At 46.1% G+C, this 15,832-nt stretch overlaps 7 non-coding genes across 7 annotated transcripts; all 7 read right to left on the bottom strand.

The window, feature by feature from the left end:
• Window positions 1–605: 605 nt before the first annotated feature.
• On the bottom strand, window positions 606–796 carry LOC130303435 (U2 spliceosomal RNA). Its single transcript, XR_008853505.1, has one exon. It is a non-coding gene; the product is annotated as a U2 spliceosomal RNA (small nuclear RNA).
• Window positions 797–2,878: 2,082 nt separating this feature from the next.
• LOC130303447 (U2 spliceosomal RNA) lies at window positions 2,879–3,069 on the bottom strand. Its single transcript, XR_008853516.1, has one exon. It is a non-coding gene; the product is annotated as a U2 spliceosomal RNA (small nuclear RNA).
• A 2,082-nt stretch (window positions 3,070–5,151) lies between these two features.
• On the bottom strand, window positions 5,152–5,342 carry LOC130303459 (U2 spliceosomal RNA). The gene has a single exon (XR_008853526.1). It is a non-coding gene; the product is annotated as a U2 spliceosomal RNA (small nuclear RNA).
• Window positions 5,343–7,438: 2,096 nt separating this feature from the next.
• Window positions 7,439–7,629, bottom strand: LOC130303471 (U2 spliceosomal RNA). Its single transcript, XR_008853532.1, has one exon. It is a non-coding gene; the product is annotated as a U2 spliceosomal RNA (small nuclear RNA).
• A 2,105-nt stretch (window positions 7,630–9,734) lies between these two features.
• LOC130303453 (U2 spliceosomal RNA) lies at window positions 9,735–9,925 on the bottom strand. Its single transcript, XR_008853522.1, has one exon. It is a non-coding gene; the product is annotated as a U2 spliceosomal RNA (small nuclear RNA).
• A 2,083-nt stretch (window positions 9,926–12,008) lies between these two features.
• Window positions 12,009–12,199, bottom strand: LOC130303425 (U2 spliceosomal RNA). Its single transcript, XR_008853495.1, has one exon. It is a non-coding gene; the product is annotated as a U2 spliceosomal RNA (small nuclear RNA).
• A 2,103-nt stretch (window positions 12,200–14,302) lies between these two features.
• Window positions 14,303–14,493, bottom strand: LOC130303426 (U2 spliceosomal RNA). Its single transcript, XR_008853496.1, has one exon. It is a non-coding gene; the product is annotated as a U2 spliceosomal RNA (small nuclear RNA).
• Between the last annotated feature and the right edge of the window lie 1,339 nt (window positions 14,494–15,832).

Genomic DNA, 15,832 nt, shown 5'->3' on the forward strand with positions numbered 1-15,832 from the left:
CAGCCAGCTGATGACCAATCCATTAGTGCAATGGATGGCTGGAAGCATTTGTCTTTGCCTTTGCAATACCACAGAAGCAATGCATGGTCAATGTACAGCAATGACACACCTGTGTGAACAGCCAGGAGACCCCCCCCCCCCCATGTTATGTTACATAGTTACATAGTTAGTACGGTCGAAAAAAGACATATGTCCATCAAGTTCAACCAGGGAATTAAGGGGTAGGGGTGTGGCGCGATATTGGGGAAGGGATGAGATTTTATATTTCTTCATAAGCATTAATCTTATTTTGTCAATTAGGAACATTCAGCACCCACCCGCTATCAAGGCAGCTGCCTATCATGTCATGCCCTACCTGCACAGGTGTGCTGGCTACTCAAATGATCCAATTAAGGAGGCCATTTAGTCAGCAGCAGCAGAAGTCCTGTGCCTGGACGCTCCAACAGCGGCCAGACACAAGCAGAAGCAGAAGCAGCAGAAGCAGCAGCAGCACCACCTTTTGTTTTTTGGCTGCAGCAGCAGCAAGGCCCACAGGGCTGGCTAGCTGGCTAGCCAGCAAGCAGGTAGCAATGAAAGTAGGAATCTTTCTTTTTAACCCTGTAAGGGGGTGGTGCACTGTACCCGAAGATACTGCCATATCGGGTCAATGCATAGGGCGACGGAAGCAAGCTTCGAAATCGGCCCCCGTTCTCAAAAATCCATTTAATATATGGTCCCCAGATAGGGGACGTATCAGATATTAAACTGATAAGAACAGATACTACACTTGATCTTAGCCAAAAGGCCGAGAAGCGATAACCGTGAAAGGGGCGGGCCCAACAAGGTGCCCTTCATGGGCACTATCACTGCTTGCTGTCAGGGAGGCTGCCAGACAATTTTCCATGCACACTCTGGGCTGGGGGGCAGTCAACCACCAGTACACACAGCAGAACCTAAACCCATACCATTATTGCTAAGCAGCAAGACAGGGGCCCATTGCACTCCCACGGGGCCTTTTTAAATGCAATCCATAACCCGGATTTGCCAGGAACCCTTCTTACTCCTCCTACTTGCATGTGACACTGGGCTTAGGATCTGCATAGGAAACACACACACAAGCACACACCTACCTTTGTTGCCTGCAGATGCCTCCTTGGCTGTCCCCAAACGGTATCAAACCAACACCCACGGGAAGCTGTAAGCATAGAGGACATGCCTGCACCCCATTGGACTTACCTGTGTGGGTTAAACCCGGGTTATTTGACAACCTATGGCGGTGATGGTTCTGCTCAGGCAGAGCAGTGCTGATGCTCCTCATAAAGCTGTCGCTGCTGTGAAGGTTCTAGGTGACATCACAAATCCCTATGGTTACATACACAACAAAGCTGGGTTGTTGTTGTTTACACTCTGCAAGGCCTGTGGAAGTGAGTGACATCATAGCACTGTAGTTCTGAGGGTTCTAGATGGATGCAACAATCTCCTGTTGCTTCTATGAAGGCCATAATAGACGACATCACCAAACAGCTCCATAGTCACATACACAGCAAAGGAGAGATGTTGTTTACACCTAGTGATGTCAGTGGTATTGAGTGACATCACAGCACAGTGCTAAGGCTCCTGGGCCTGGACACAGCAGCGGCTGCAATATCTCAACGGAGAATACGTTTATATATATGTGTGTGCGCGTATATATATATATATATATATATATATATATATATATATATATCTCCGCCGAAATCACTTTTAAACCCATTTCCACCTTTTTTTCCCTTCTCTTCCTCTTACTTTTTTTTCAAGTTTTTTTACGTTTTTCTCCTTTTCGCCTCTTTTCTGGGCGTATTATTCTTCTTTTTCTTCTTTTTTTTCGTCTAATGCATACCCCATCAGTGCAGCAATGCTTATTCAATACCGCCAGCAGATGGAGACACTGGGGGATAATTTTCTAAGGATTTATACTGATTTTTCCTGTCTGAATTTGTCGCACAGAAAGTTGCAGGCCAAATATGTGTGACATTTCTGCGACTTTAGCTTCTAGAGCATTTTTACAACATTATACATAGGTGCTGAATACATAAAAAGCGACTGTTCAGCGACAGACAAGTCGCATCGGCTGAAAGTAGGCCAGAATGTCAGTCCATGTTGGAGCAGGTTTAGATACAGTCTAAAGTATAGATCTCAAAGTCTGTGCACAGAATTTAGCAAGGGCCTCGCACCTTCTGATGCATCAGGTAGGTGCACAATAGCATAGCCTAACCCTCTGTACTTTGGTCTATATTGATGCGGGACATAGACAGCCAGCTGATGACCAATCCATTAGTGCAATGGATGGCTGGAAGCATTTGTCTTTGCCTTTGCAATACCACAGAAGCAATGCATGGTCAATGTACAGCAATGACACACCTGTGTGAACAGCCAGGAGACCCCCCCCCCCCCATGTTATGTTACATAGTTACATAGTTAGTACGGTCGAAAAAAGACATATGTCCATCAAGTTCAACCAGGGAATTAAGGGGTAGGGGTGTGGCGCGATATTGGGGAAGGGATGAGATTTTATATTTCTTCATAAGCATTAATCTTATTTTGTCAATTAGGAACATTCAGCACCCACCCGCTATCAAGGCAGCTGCCTATCATGTCATGCCCTACCTGCACAGGTGTGCTGGCTACTCAAATGATCCAATTAAGGAGGCCATTTAGTCAGCAGCAGCAGAAGTCCTGTGCCTGGACGCTCCAACAGCGGCCAGACACAAGCAGAAGCAGAAGCAGCAGAAGCAGCAGCAGCACCACCTTTTGTTTTTTGGCTGCAGCAGCAGCAAGGCCCACAGGGCTGGCTAGCTGGCTAGCCAGCAAGCAGGTAGCAATGAAAGTAGGAATCTTTCTTTTTAACCCTGTAAGGGGGTGGTGCACTGTACCCGAAGATACTGCCATATCGGGTCAATGCATAGGGCGACGGAAGCAAGCTTCGAAATCGGCCCCCGTTCTCAAAAATCCATTTAATATATGGTCCCCAGATAGGGGACGTATCAGATATTAAACTGATAAGAACAGATACTACACTTGATCTTAGCCAAAAGGCCGAGAAGCGATAACCGTGAAAGGGGCGGGCCCAACAAGGTGCCCTTCATGGGCACTATCACTGCTTGCTGTCAGGGAGGCTGCCAGACAATTTTCCATGCACACTCTGGGCTGGGGGGCAGTCAACCACCAGTACACACAGCAGAACCTAAACCCATACCATTATTGCTAAGCAGCAAGACAGGGGCCCATTGCACTCCCACGGGGCCTTTTTAAATGCAATCCATAACCCGGATTTGCCAGGAACCCTTCTTACTCCTCCTACTTGCATGTGACACTGGGCTTAGGATCTGCATAGGAAACACACACACAAGCACACACCTACCTTTGTTGCCTGCAGATGCCTCCTTGGCTGTCCCCAAACGGTATCAAACCAACACCCACGGGAAGCTGTAAGCATAGAGGACATGCCTGCACCCCATTGGACTTACCTGTGTGGGTTAAACCCGGGTTATTTGACAACCTATGGCGGTGATGGTTCTGCTCAGGCAGAGCAGTGCTGATGCTCCTCATAAAGCTGTCGCTGCTGTGAAGGTTCTAGGTGACATCACAAATCCCTATGGTTACATACACAACAAAGCTGGGTTGTTGTTGTTTACACTCTGCAAGGCCTGTGGAAGTGAGTGACATCATAGCACTGTAGTTCTGAGGGTTCTAGATGGATGCAACAATCTCCTGTTGCTTCTATGAAGGCCATAATAGACGACATCACCAAACAGCTCCATAGTCACATACACAGCAAAGGAGAGATGTTGTTTACACCTAGTGATGTCAGTGGTATTGAGTGACATCACAGCACAGTACTAAGGCTCCTGGGCCTGGACACAGCAGCGGCTGCAATATCTCAACGGAGAATACGTTTATATATATGTGTGTGTGTGCGCGTATATATATATATATATATATATATATATATATATATATATATTTCTCCGCCGAAATCACTTTTAAACCCATTTCCACCTTTTTTTCCCTTCTCTTCCTCTTACTTTTTTTTCACGTTTTTTTACGTTTTTCTCCTTTTCGCCTCTTTTCTGGGCGTATTATTCTTCTTTTTCTTCTTTTTTTTCGTCTAATGCATACCCCATCAGTGCAGCAATGCTTATTCAATACCGCCAGCAGATGGAGACACTGGGGGATAATTTTCTAAGGATTTATACTGATTTTTCCTGTCTGAATTTGTCGCACAGAAAGTTGCAGGCCAAATATGTGTGACATTTCTGCGACTTTAGCTTCTAGAGCATTTTTACAACATTATACATAGGTGCTGAATACATAAAAAGCGACTGTTCAGCGACAGACAAGTCGCATCGGCTGAAAGTAGGCCAGAATGTCAGTCCATGTTGGAGCAGGTTTAGATACAGTCTAAAGTATAGATCTCAAAGTCTGTGCACAGAATTTAGCAAGGGCCTCGCACCTTCTGATGCATCAGGTAGGTGCACAATAGCATAGCCTAACCCTCTGTACTTTGGTCTATATTGATGCGGGACATAGACAGCCAGCTGATGACCAATCCATTAGTGCAATGGATGGCTGGAAGCATTTGTCTTTGCCTTTGCAATACCACAGAAGCAATGCATGGTCAATGTACAGCAATGACACACCTGTGTGAACAGCCAGGAGACCCCCCCCCCCCCCCATGTTATGTTACATAGTAACATAGTTAGTACGGTCGAAAAAAGACATATGTCCATCAAGTTCAACCAGGGAATTAAGGGGTAGGGGTGTGGCGCGATATTGGGGAAGGGATGAGATTTTATATTTCTTCATAAGCATTAATCTTATTTTGTCAATTAGGAACATTCAGCACCCACCCGCTATCAAGGCAGCTGCCTATCATGTCATGCCCTACCTGCACAGGTGTGCTGGCTACTCAAATGATCCAATTAAGGAGGCCATTTAGTCAGCAGCAGCAGAAGTCCTGTGCCTGGACGCTCCAACAGCGGCCAGACACAAGCAGAAGCAGAAGCAGCAGAAGCAGCAGCAGCACCACCTTTTGTTTTTTGGCTGCAGCAGCAGCAAGGCCCACAGGGCTGGCTAGCCAGCAAGCAGGTAGCAATGAAAGTAGGAATCTTTCTTTTTAACCCTGTAAAGGGGTGGTGCACTGTACCCGAAGATACTGCCATATCGGGTCAATGCATAGGGCGACGGAAGCAAGCTTCGAAATCGGCCCCCGTTCTCAAAAATCCATTTAATATATGGTCCCCAGATAGGGGACGTATCAGATATTAAACTGATAAGAACAGATACTACACTTGATCTTAGCCAAAAGGCCGAGAAGCGATAACCGTGAAAGGGGCGGGCCCAACAAGGTGCCCTTCATGGGCACTATCACTGCTTGCTGTCAGGGAGGCTGCCAGACAATTTTCCATGCACACTCTGGGCTGGGGGGCAGTCAACCACCAGTACACACAGCAGAACCTAAACCCATACCATTATTGCTAAGCAGCAAGACAGGGGCCCATTGCACTCCCACGGGGCCTTTTTAAATGCAATCCATAACCCGGATTTGCCAGGAACCCTTCTTACTCCTCCTACTTGCATGTGACACTGGGCTTAGGATCTGCATAGGAAACACACACACAAGCACACACCTACCTTTGTTGCCTGCAGATGCCTCCTTGGCTGTCCCCAAACGGTATCAAACCAACACCAACGGGAAGCTGTAAGCATAGAGGACATGCCTGCACCCCATTGGACTTACCTGTGTGTGTTAAACCCGGGTTATTTGACAACCTATGGCGGTGATGGTTCTGCTCAGGCAGAGCAGTGCTGATGCTCCTCATAAAGCTGTCGCTGCTGTGAAGGTTCTAGGTGACATCACAAATCCCTATGGTTACATACACAACAAAGCTGGGTTGTTGTTGTTTACACTCTGCAAGGCCTGTGGAAGTGAGTGACATCATAGCACTGTAGTTCTGAGGGTTCTAGATGGATGCAACAATCTCCTGTTGCTTCTATGAAGGCCATAATAGACGACATCACCAAACAGCTCCATAGTCACATACACAGCAAAGGAGAGATGTTGTTTACACCTAGTGATGTCAGTGGTATTGAGTGACATCACAGCACAGTGCTAAGGCTCCTGGGCCTGGACACAGCAGCAGCTGCAATATCTCAACGGAGAATACGTTTATATATATGTGTGTGTGTGCGCGTATATATATATATATATATATATATATATATATATATATATATATTTCTCCGCCGAAATCACTTTTAAACCCATTTCCACCTTTTTTTCCCTTCTCTTCCTCTTACTTTTTTTTCACGTTTTTTTACGTTTTTCTCCTTTTCGCCTCTTTTCTGGGCGTATTATTCTTCTTTTTCTTCTTTTTTTTCGTCTAATGCATACCCCATCAGTGCAGCAATGCTTATTCAATACCGCCAGCAGATGGAGACACTGGGGGATAATTTTCTAAGGATTTATACTGATTTTTCCTGTCTGAATTTGTCGCACAGAAAGTTGCAGGCCAAATATGTGTGACATTTCTGCGACTTTAGCTTCTAGAGCATTTTTACAACATTATACATAGGTGCTGAATACATAAAAAGCGACTGTTCAGCGACAGACAAGTCGCATCGGCTGAAAGTAGGCCAGAATGTCAGTCCATGTTGGAGCAGGTTTAGATACAGTCTAAAGTATAGATCTCAAAGTCTGTGCACAGAATTTAGCAAGGGCCTCGCACCTTCTGATGCATCAGGTAGGTGCACAATAGCATAGCCTAACCCTCTGTACTTTGGTCTATATTGATGCGGGACATAGACAGCCAGCTGATGACCAATCCATTAGTGCAATGGATGGCTGGAAGCATTTGTCTTTGCCTTTGCAATACCACAGAAGCAATGCATGGTCAATGTACAGCAATGACACACCTGTGTGAACAGCCAGGAGACCCCCCCCCCCCCCCCATGTTATGTTACATAGTTACATAGTTAGTACGGTCGAAAAAAGACATATGTCCATCAAGTTCAACCAGGGAATTAAGGGGTAGGGGTGTGGCGCGATATTGGGGAAGGGATGAGATTTTATATTTCTTCATAAGCATTAATCTTATTTTGTCAATTAGGAACATTCAGCACCCACCCGCTATCAAGGCAGCTGCCTATCATGTCATGCCCTACCTGCACAGGTGTGCTGGCTACTCAAATGATCCAATTAAGGAGGCCATTTAGTCAGCAGCAGCAGAAGTCCTGTGCCTGGACGCTCCAACAGCGGCCAGACACAAGCAGAAGCAGAAGCAGCAGAAGCAGCAGCAGCACCACCTTTTGTTTTTTGGCTGCTGCAGCAGCAGCAAGGCCCACAGGGCTGGCTAGCTGGCTAGCCAGCAAGCAGGTAGCAATGAAAGTAGGAATCTTTCTTTTTAACCCTGTAAGGGGGTGGTGCACTGTACCCGAAGATACTGCCATATCGGGTCAATGCATAGGGCGACGGAAGCAAGCTTCGAAATCGGCCCCCGTTCTCAAAAATCCATTTAATATATGGTCCCCAGATAGGGGACGTATCAGATATTAAACTGATAAGAACAGATACTACACTTGATCTTAGCCAAAAGGCCGAGAAGCGATAACCGTGAAAGGGGCGGGCCCAACAAGGTGCCCTTCATGGGCACTATCACTGCTTGCTGTCAGGGAGGCTGCCAGACAATTTTCCATGCACACTCTGGGCTGGGGGGCAGTCAACCACCAGTACACACAGCAGAACCTAAACCCATACCATTATTGCTAAGCAGCAAGACAGGGGCCCATTGCACTCCCACGGGGCCTTTTTAAATGCAATCCATAACCCGGATTTGCCAGGAACCCTTCTTACTCCTCCTACTTGCATGTGACACTGGGCTTAGGATCTGCATAGGAAACACACACACAAGCACACACCTACCTTTGTTGCCTGCAGATGCCTCCTTGGCTGTCCCCAAACGGTATCAAACCAACACCCACGGGAAGCTGTAAGCATAGAGGACATGCCTGCACCCCATTGGACTTACCTGTGTGGGTTAAACCCGGGTTATTTGACAACCTATGGCGGTGATGGTTCTGCTCAGGCAGAGCAGTGCTGATGCTCCTCATAAAGCTGTCGCTGCTGTGAAGGTTCTAGGTGACATCACAAATCCCTATGGTTACATACACAACAAAGCTGGGTTGTTGTTGTTTACACTCTGCAAGGCCTGTGGAAGTGAGTGACATCATAGCACTGTAGTTCTGAGGGTTCTAGATGGATGCAACAATCTCCTGTTGCTTCTATGAAGGCCATAATAGACGACATCACCAAACAGCTCCATAGTCACATACACAGCAAAGGAGAGATGTTGTTTACACCTAGTGATGTCAGTGGTATTGAGTGACATCACAGCACAGTGCTAAGGCTCCTGGGCCTGGACACAGCAGCGGCTGCAATATCTCAACGGAGAATACGTTTATATATATGTGTGTGTGTGCGCGTATGTATATATATATATATATATATATATATATATATATATATATATATATATATTTTTCTCCGCCGAAATCACTTTTAAACCCATTTCCACCTTTTTTTCCCTTCTCTTCCTCTTACTTTTTTTTCACGTTTTTTTACGTTTTTCTCCTTTTCGCCTCTTTTCTGGGCGTATTATTCTTCTTTTTCTTCTTTTTTTTCGTCTAATGCATACCCCATCAGTGCAGCAATGCTTATTCAATACCGCCAGCAGATGGAGACACTGGGGGATAATTTTCTAAGGATTTATACTGATTTTTCCTGTCTGAATTTGTCGCACAGAAAGTTGCAGGCCAAATATGTGTGACATTTCTGCGACTTTAGCTTCTAGAGCATTTTTACAACATTATACATAGGTGCTGAATACATAAAAAGCGACTGTTCAGCGACAGACAAGTCGCATCGGCTGAAAGTAGGCCAGAATGTCAGTCCATGTTGGAGCAGGTTTAGATACAGTCTAAAGTATAGATCTCAAAGTCTGTGCACAGAATTTAGCAAGGGCCTCGCACCTTCTGATGCATCAGGTAGGTGCACAATAGCATAGCCTAACCCTCTGTACTTTGGTCTATATTGATGCGGGACATAGACAGCCAGCTGATGACCAATCCATTAGTGCAATGGATGGCTGGAAGCATTTGTCTTTGCCTTTGCAATACCACAGAAGCAATGCATGGTCAATGTACAGCAATGACACACCTGTGTGAACAGCCAGGAGACCCCCCCCCCCCCCCCATGTTATGTTACATAGTTACATAGTTAGTACGGTCGAAAAAAGACATATGTCCATCAAGTTCAACCAGGGAATTAAGGGGTAGGGGTGTGGCGCGATATTGGGGAAGGGATGAGATTTTATATTTCTTCATAAGCATTAATCTTATTTTGTCAATTAGGAACATTCAGCACCCACCCGCTATCAAGGCAGCTGCCTATCATGTCATGCCCTACCTGCACAGGTGTGCTGGCTACTCAAATGATCCAATTAAGGAGGCCATTTAGTCAGCAGCAGCAGAAGTCCTGTGCCTGGACGCTCCAACAGCGGCCAGACACAAGCAGAAGCAGAAGCAGCAGAAGCAGCAGCAGCACCACCTTTTGTTTTTTGGCTGCAGCAGCAGCAAGGCCCACAGGGCTGGCTAGCTGGCTAGCCAGCAAGCAGGTAGCAATGAAAGTAGGAATCTTTCTTTTTAACCCTGTAAGGGGGTGGTGCACTGTACCCGAAGATACTGCCATATCGAGTCAATGCATAGGGCGACGGAAGCAAGCTTCGAAATCGGCCCCCGTTCTCAAAAATCCATTTAATATATGGTCCCCAGATAGGGGACGTATCAGATATTAAACTGATAAGAACAGATACTACACTTGATCTTAGCCAAAAGGCCGAGAAGCGATAACCGTGAAAGGGGCGGGCCCAACAAGGTGCCCTTCATGGGCACTATCACTGCTTGCTGTCAGGGAGGCTGCCAGACAATTTTCCATGCACACTCTGGGCTGGGGGGCAGTCAACCACCAGTACACACAGCAGAACCTAAACCCATACCATTATTGCTAAGCAGCAAGACAGGGGCCCATTGCACTCCCACGGGGCCTTTTTAAATGCAATCCATAACCCGGATTTGCCAGGAACCCTTCTTACTCCTCCTACTTGCATGTGACACTGGGCTTAGGATCTGCATAGGAAACACACACACAAGCACACACCTACCTTTGTTGCCTGCAGATGCCTCCTTGGCTGTCCCCAAACGGTATCAAACCAACACCCACGGGAAGCTGTAAGCATAGAGGACATGCCTGCACCCCATTGGACTTACCTGTGTGGGTTAAACCCGGGTTATTTGACAACCTATGGCGGTGATGGTTCTGCTCAGGCAGAGCAGTGCTGATGCTCCTCATAAAGCTGTCGCTGCTGTGAAGGTTCTAGGTGACATCACAAATCCCTATGGTTACATACACAACAAAGCTGGGTTGTTGTTGTTTACACTCTGCAAGGCCTGTGGAAGTGAGTGACATCATAGCACTGTAGTTCTGAGGGTTCTAGATGGATGCAACAATCTCCTGTTGCTTCTATGAAGGCCATAATAGACGACATCACCAAACAGCTCCATAGTCACATACACAGCAAAGGAGAGATGTTGTTTACACCTAGTGATGTCAGTGGTATTGAGTGACATCACAGCACAGTGCTAAGGCTCCTGGGCCTGGACACAGCAGCGGCTGCAATATCTCAACGGAGAATACGTTTATATATATGTGTGTGTGTGCGCGTATATATATATATATATATATATATATATATATATATTTCTCCGCCGAAATCACTTTTAAACCCATTTCCACCTTTTTTTCCCTTCTCTTCCTCTTACTTTTTTTTCACGTTTTTTTACGTTTTTCTCCTTTTCGCCTCTTTTCTGGGCGTATTATTCTTCTTTTTCTTCTTTTTTTTCGTCTAATGCATACCCCATCAGTGCAGCAATGCTTATTCAATACCGCCAGCAGATGGAGACACTGGGGGATAATTTTCTAAGGATTTATACTGATTTTTCCTGTCTGAATTTGTTGCACAGAAAGTTGCAGGCCAAATATGTGTGACATTTCTGCGACTTTAGCTTCTAGAGCATTTTTACAACATTATACATAGGTGCTGAATACATAAAAAGCGACTGTTCAGCGACAGACAAGTCGCATCGGCTGAAAGTAGGCCAGAATGTCAGTCCATGTTGGAGCAGGTTTAGATACAGTCTAAAGTATAGATCTCAAAGTCTGTGCACAGAATTTAGCAAGGGCCTCGCACCTTCTGATGCATCAGGTAGGTGCACAATAGCATAGCCTAACCCTCTGTACTTTGGTCTATATTGATGCGGGACATAGACAGCCAGCTGATGACCAATCCATTAGTGCAATGGATGGCTGGAAGCATTTGTCTTTGCCTTTGCAATACCACAGAAGCAATGCATGGTCAATGTACAGCAATGACACACCTGTGTGAACAGCCAGGAGACCCCCCCCCCCCCATGTTATGTTACATAGTTACATAGTTAGTACGGTCGAAAAAAGACATATGTCCATCAAGTTCAACCAGGGAATTAAGGGGTAGGGGTGTGGCGCGATATTGGGGAAGGGATGAGATTTTATATTTCTTCATAAGCATTAATCTTATTTTGTCAATTAGGAACATTCAGCACCCACCCGCTATCAAGGCAGCTGCCTATCATGTCATGCCCTACCTGCACAGGTGTGCTGGCTACTCAAATGATCCAATTAAGGAGGCCATTTAGTCAGCAGCAGCAGAAGTCCTGTGCCTGGACGCTCCAACAGCGGCCAGACACAAGCAGAAGCAGAAGCAGCAGAAGCAGCAGCAGCACCACCTTTTGTTTTTTGGCTGCAGCAGCAGCAAGGCCCACAGGGGCTGGCTAGCTGGCTAGCCAGCAAGCAGGTAGCAATGAAAGTAGGAATCTTTCTTTTTAACCCTGTAAGGGGGTGGTGCACTGTACCCGAAGATACTGCCATATCGGGTCAATGCATAGGGCGACGGAAGCAAGCTTCGAAATCGGCCCCCGTTCTCAAAAATCCATTTAATATATGGTCCCCAGATAGGGGACGTATCAGATATTAAACTGATAAGAACAGATACTACACTTGATCTTAGCCAAAAGGCCGAGAAGCGATAACCGTGAAAGGGGCGGGCCCAACAAGGTGCCCTTCATGGGCACTATCACTGCTTGCTGTCAGGGAGGCTGCCAGACAATTTTCCATGCACACTCTGGGCTGGGGGGCAGTCAACCACCAGTACACACAGCAGAACCTAAACCCATACCATTATTGCTAAGCAGCAAGACAGGGGCCCATTGCACTCCCACGGGGCCTTTTTAAATGCAATCCATAACCCGGATTTGCCAGGAACCCTTCTTACTCCTCCTACTTGCATGTGACACTGGGCTTAGGATCTGCATAGGAAACACACACACAAGCACACACCTACCTTTGTTGCCTGCAGATGCCTCCTTGGCTGTCCCCAAACGGTATCAAACCAACACCCACGGGAAGCTGTAAGCATAGAGGACATGCCTGCACCCCATTGGACTTACCTGTGTGGGTTAAACCCGGGTTATTTGACAACCTATGGCGGTGATGGTTCTGCTCAGGCAGAGCAGTGCTGATGCTCCTCATAAAGCTGTCGCTGCTGTGAAGGTTCTAGGTGACATCACAAATCCCTATGGTTACATACACAACAAAGCTGGGTTGTTGTTTTTTACACTCTGCAAGGCCTGTGGAAGTGAGTGACATCATAGCACTGTAGTTCTGAGGGTTTCTAGATGGATGCAACAATCTCCTGTTGCTTCTATGAAGGCCATAATAGACGACATCACCAAACAGCTCCATAGTCACATACACAGCAAAGGAGAGATGTTGTTTACACCTAGTGATGTCAGTGGTATTGAGTGACATCACAGCACAGTGCTAAGGCTCCTGGGCCTGGACACAGCAGCGGCTGCAATATCTCAACGGAGAATACGTTTATATATATGTGTGTGTGTGCGCGTATATATAGTATATATATATATATACTATATATACTATATATATTTCTCCGCCGAAATCACTTTTAAACCCATTTCCACCTTTTTTTCCCTTCTCTTCCTCTTACTTTTTTTTTCACGTTTTTTTACGTTTTTCTCCTTTTCGCCTCTTTCTGGGCGTATTATTCTTCTTTTTCTTCTTTTTTTCGTCTAATGCATACCCCATCAGTGCAGCAATGCTTATTCAATACCGCCAGCAGATGGAGACACTGGGGGATAATTTTCTAAGGATTTATACTGATTTTTCCTGTCTGAATTTGTCGCACAGAAAGTTGCAGGCCAAATATGTGTGACATTTCTGCGACTTTAGCTTCTAGAGCATTTTTACAACATTATACATAGGTGCTGAATACATAAAAAGCGACTGTTCAGCGACAGACAAGTCGCATCGGCTGAAAGTAGGCCAGAATGTCAGTCCATGTTGGAGCAGGTTTAGATACAGTCTAAAGTATAGATCTCAAAGTCTGTGCACAGAATTTAGCAAGGGCCTCGCACCTTCTGATGCATCAGGTAGGTGCACAATAGCATAGCCTAACCCTCTGTACTTTGGTCTATATTGATGCGGGACATAGACAGCCAGCTGATGACCAATCCATTAGTGCAATGGATGGCTGGAAGCATTTGTCTTTGCCTTTGCAATACCACAGAAGCAATGCATGGTCAATGTACAGCAATGACACACCTGTGTGAACAGCCAGGAGACCCCCCCCCCCCCCCCATGTTATGTTACATAGTTACATAGTTAGTACGGTCGAAAAAAGACATATGTCCATCAAGTTCAACCAGGGAATTAAGGGGTAAGGGGTGTGCGCGCGATATTGGGGAAGGGATGAGATTTTATATTTCTTCATAAGCATTAATCTTATTTTGTCAATTAGGAACATTCAGCACCCACCCGCTATCAAGGCAGCTGCCTATCATGTCATGCCCTACCTGCACAGGTGTGCTGGCTATTCAAATGATCCAATTAAGGAGGCCATTTAGTCAGCAGCAGCAGAAGTCCTGTGCCTGGACGCTCCAACAGCGGCCAGACACAAGCAGAAGCAGAAGCAGCAGAAGCAGCAGAAGCAGCAGCAGCACCACCTTTTGTTTTTTGGCTGCAGCAGCAGCAAGGCCCACAGGGCTGGCTAGCTGGCTAGCCAGCAAGCAGGTAGCAATGAAAGTAGGAATCTTTCTTTTTAACCCTGTAAGGGGGTGGTGCACTGTACCCGAAGATACTGCCATATCGGGTCAATGCATAGGGCGACGGAAGCAAGCTTCGAAATCGGCCCCCGTTCTCAAAAATCCATTTAATATATGGTCCCCAGATAGGGGACGTATCAGATATTAAACTGATAAGAACAGATACTACACTTGATCTTAGCCAAAAGGCCGAGAAGCGATAACCGTGAAAGGGGCGGGCCCAACAAGGTGCCCTTCATGGGCACTATCACTGCTTGCTGTCAGGGAGGCTGCCAGACAATTTTCCATGCACACTCTGGGCTGGGGGGCAGTCAACCACCAGTACACACAGCAGAACCTAAACCCATACCATTATTGCTAAGCAGCAAGACAGGGGCCCATTGCACTCCCACGGGGCCTTTTTAAAATGCAATCCATAACCCGGATTTGCCAGGAACCCTTCTTACTCCTCCTAACTTGCATGTGACACTGGGCTTAGGATCTGCATAGGAAACACACACACAAGCACACACCTACCTTTGTTGCCTGCAGATGCCTCCTTGGCTGTCCCCAAACGGTATCAAACCAACACCCACGGGAAGCTGTAAGCATAGAGGACATGCCTGCACCCCATTGGACTTACCTGTGTTGGGTTAAACCCGGGTTATTTGACAACCTATGGCGGTGATGGTTCTGCTCAGGCAGAGCAGTGCTGATGCTCCTCATAAAGCTGTCGCTGCTGTGAAGGTTCTAGGTGACATCACAAATCCCTATGGTTACATACACAACAAAGCTGGGTTGTTGTTGTTTACACTCTGCAAGGCCTGTGGAAGTGAGTGACATCATAGCACTGTAGTTCTGAGGGTTCTAGATGGATGCAACAATCTCCTGTTGCTTCTATGAAGGCCATAATAGACGACATCACCAAACAGCTCCATAGTCACATACACAGCAAAGGAGAGATGTTGTTTAGTGATGTCAGTGGTATTGAGTGACATCACAGCACAGTGCTAAGGCTCCTGGGCCTGGACACAGCAGCGGCTGCAATATCTCAACGGAGAATACGTTTATATATATGTGTGTGTGTGCGCGTATATATATATATATATATATATATATATATATATATATATATTTCTCCGCCGAAATCACTTTTAAACCCATTTCCACCTTTTTTCCCTTCTCTTCCTCTTACTTTTTTTTCACGTTTTTTTACGTTTTTTCTCCTTTTCGCCTCTTTTCTGGGCGTATTATTCTTCTTTTTCTTCTTTTTTTCGTCTAATGCATACCCCATCAGTGCAGCAATGCTTATTCAATACCGCCAGCAGATGGAGACACTGGGGGATAATTTTCTAAGGATTTATACTGATTTTTCCTGTCTGAATTTGTCGCACAGAAAGTTGCAGGCCAAATATGTGTGACATTTCTGCGACTTTAGCTTCTAGAGCATTTTTACAACATTATACATAGGTGCTGAATACATAAAAAGCGACTGTTCAGCGACAGACAAGTCGCATCGGCTGAAAGTAGGCCAGAATGTCAGTCCATGTTGGAGCAGGTT

The sequence above is a fragment of the Hyla sarda genome, unplaced genomic scaffold (genome assembly GCF_029499605.1).
Source record: "Hyla sarda isolate aHylSar1 unplaced genomic scaffold, aHylSar1.hap1 scaffold_1228, whole genome shotgun sequence".
NCBI classification, from domain to species: Eukaryota; Metazoa; Chordata; class Amphibia; order Anura; family Hylidae; genus Hyla; species Hyla sarda.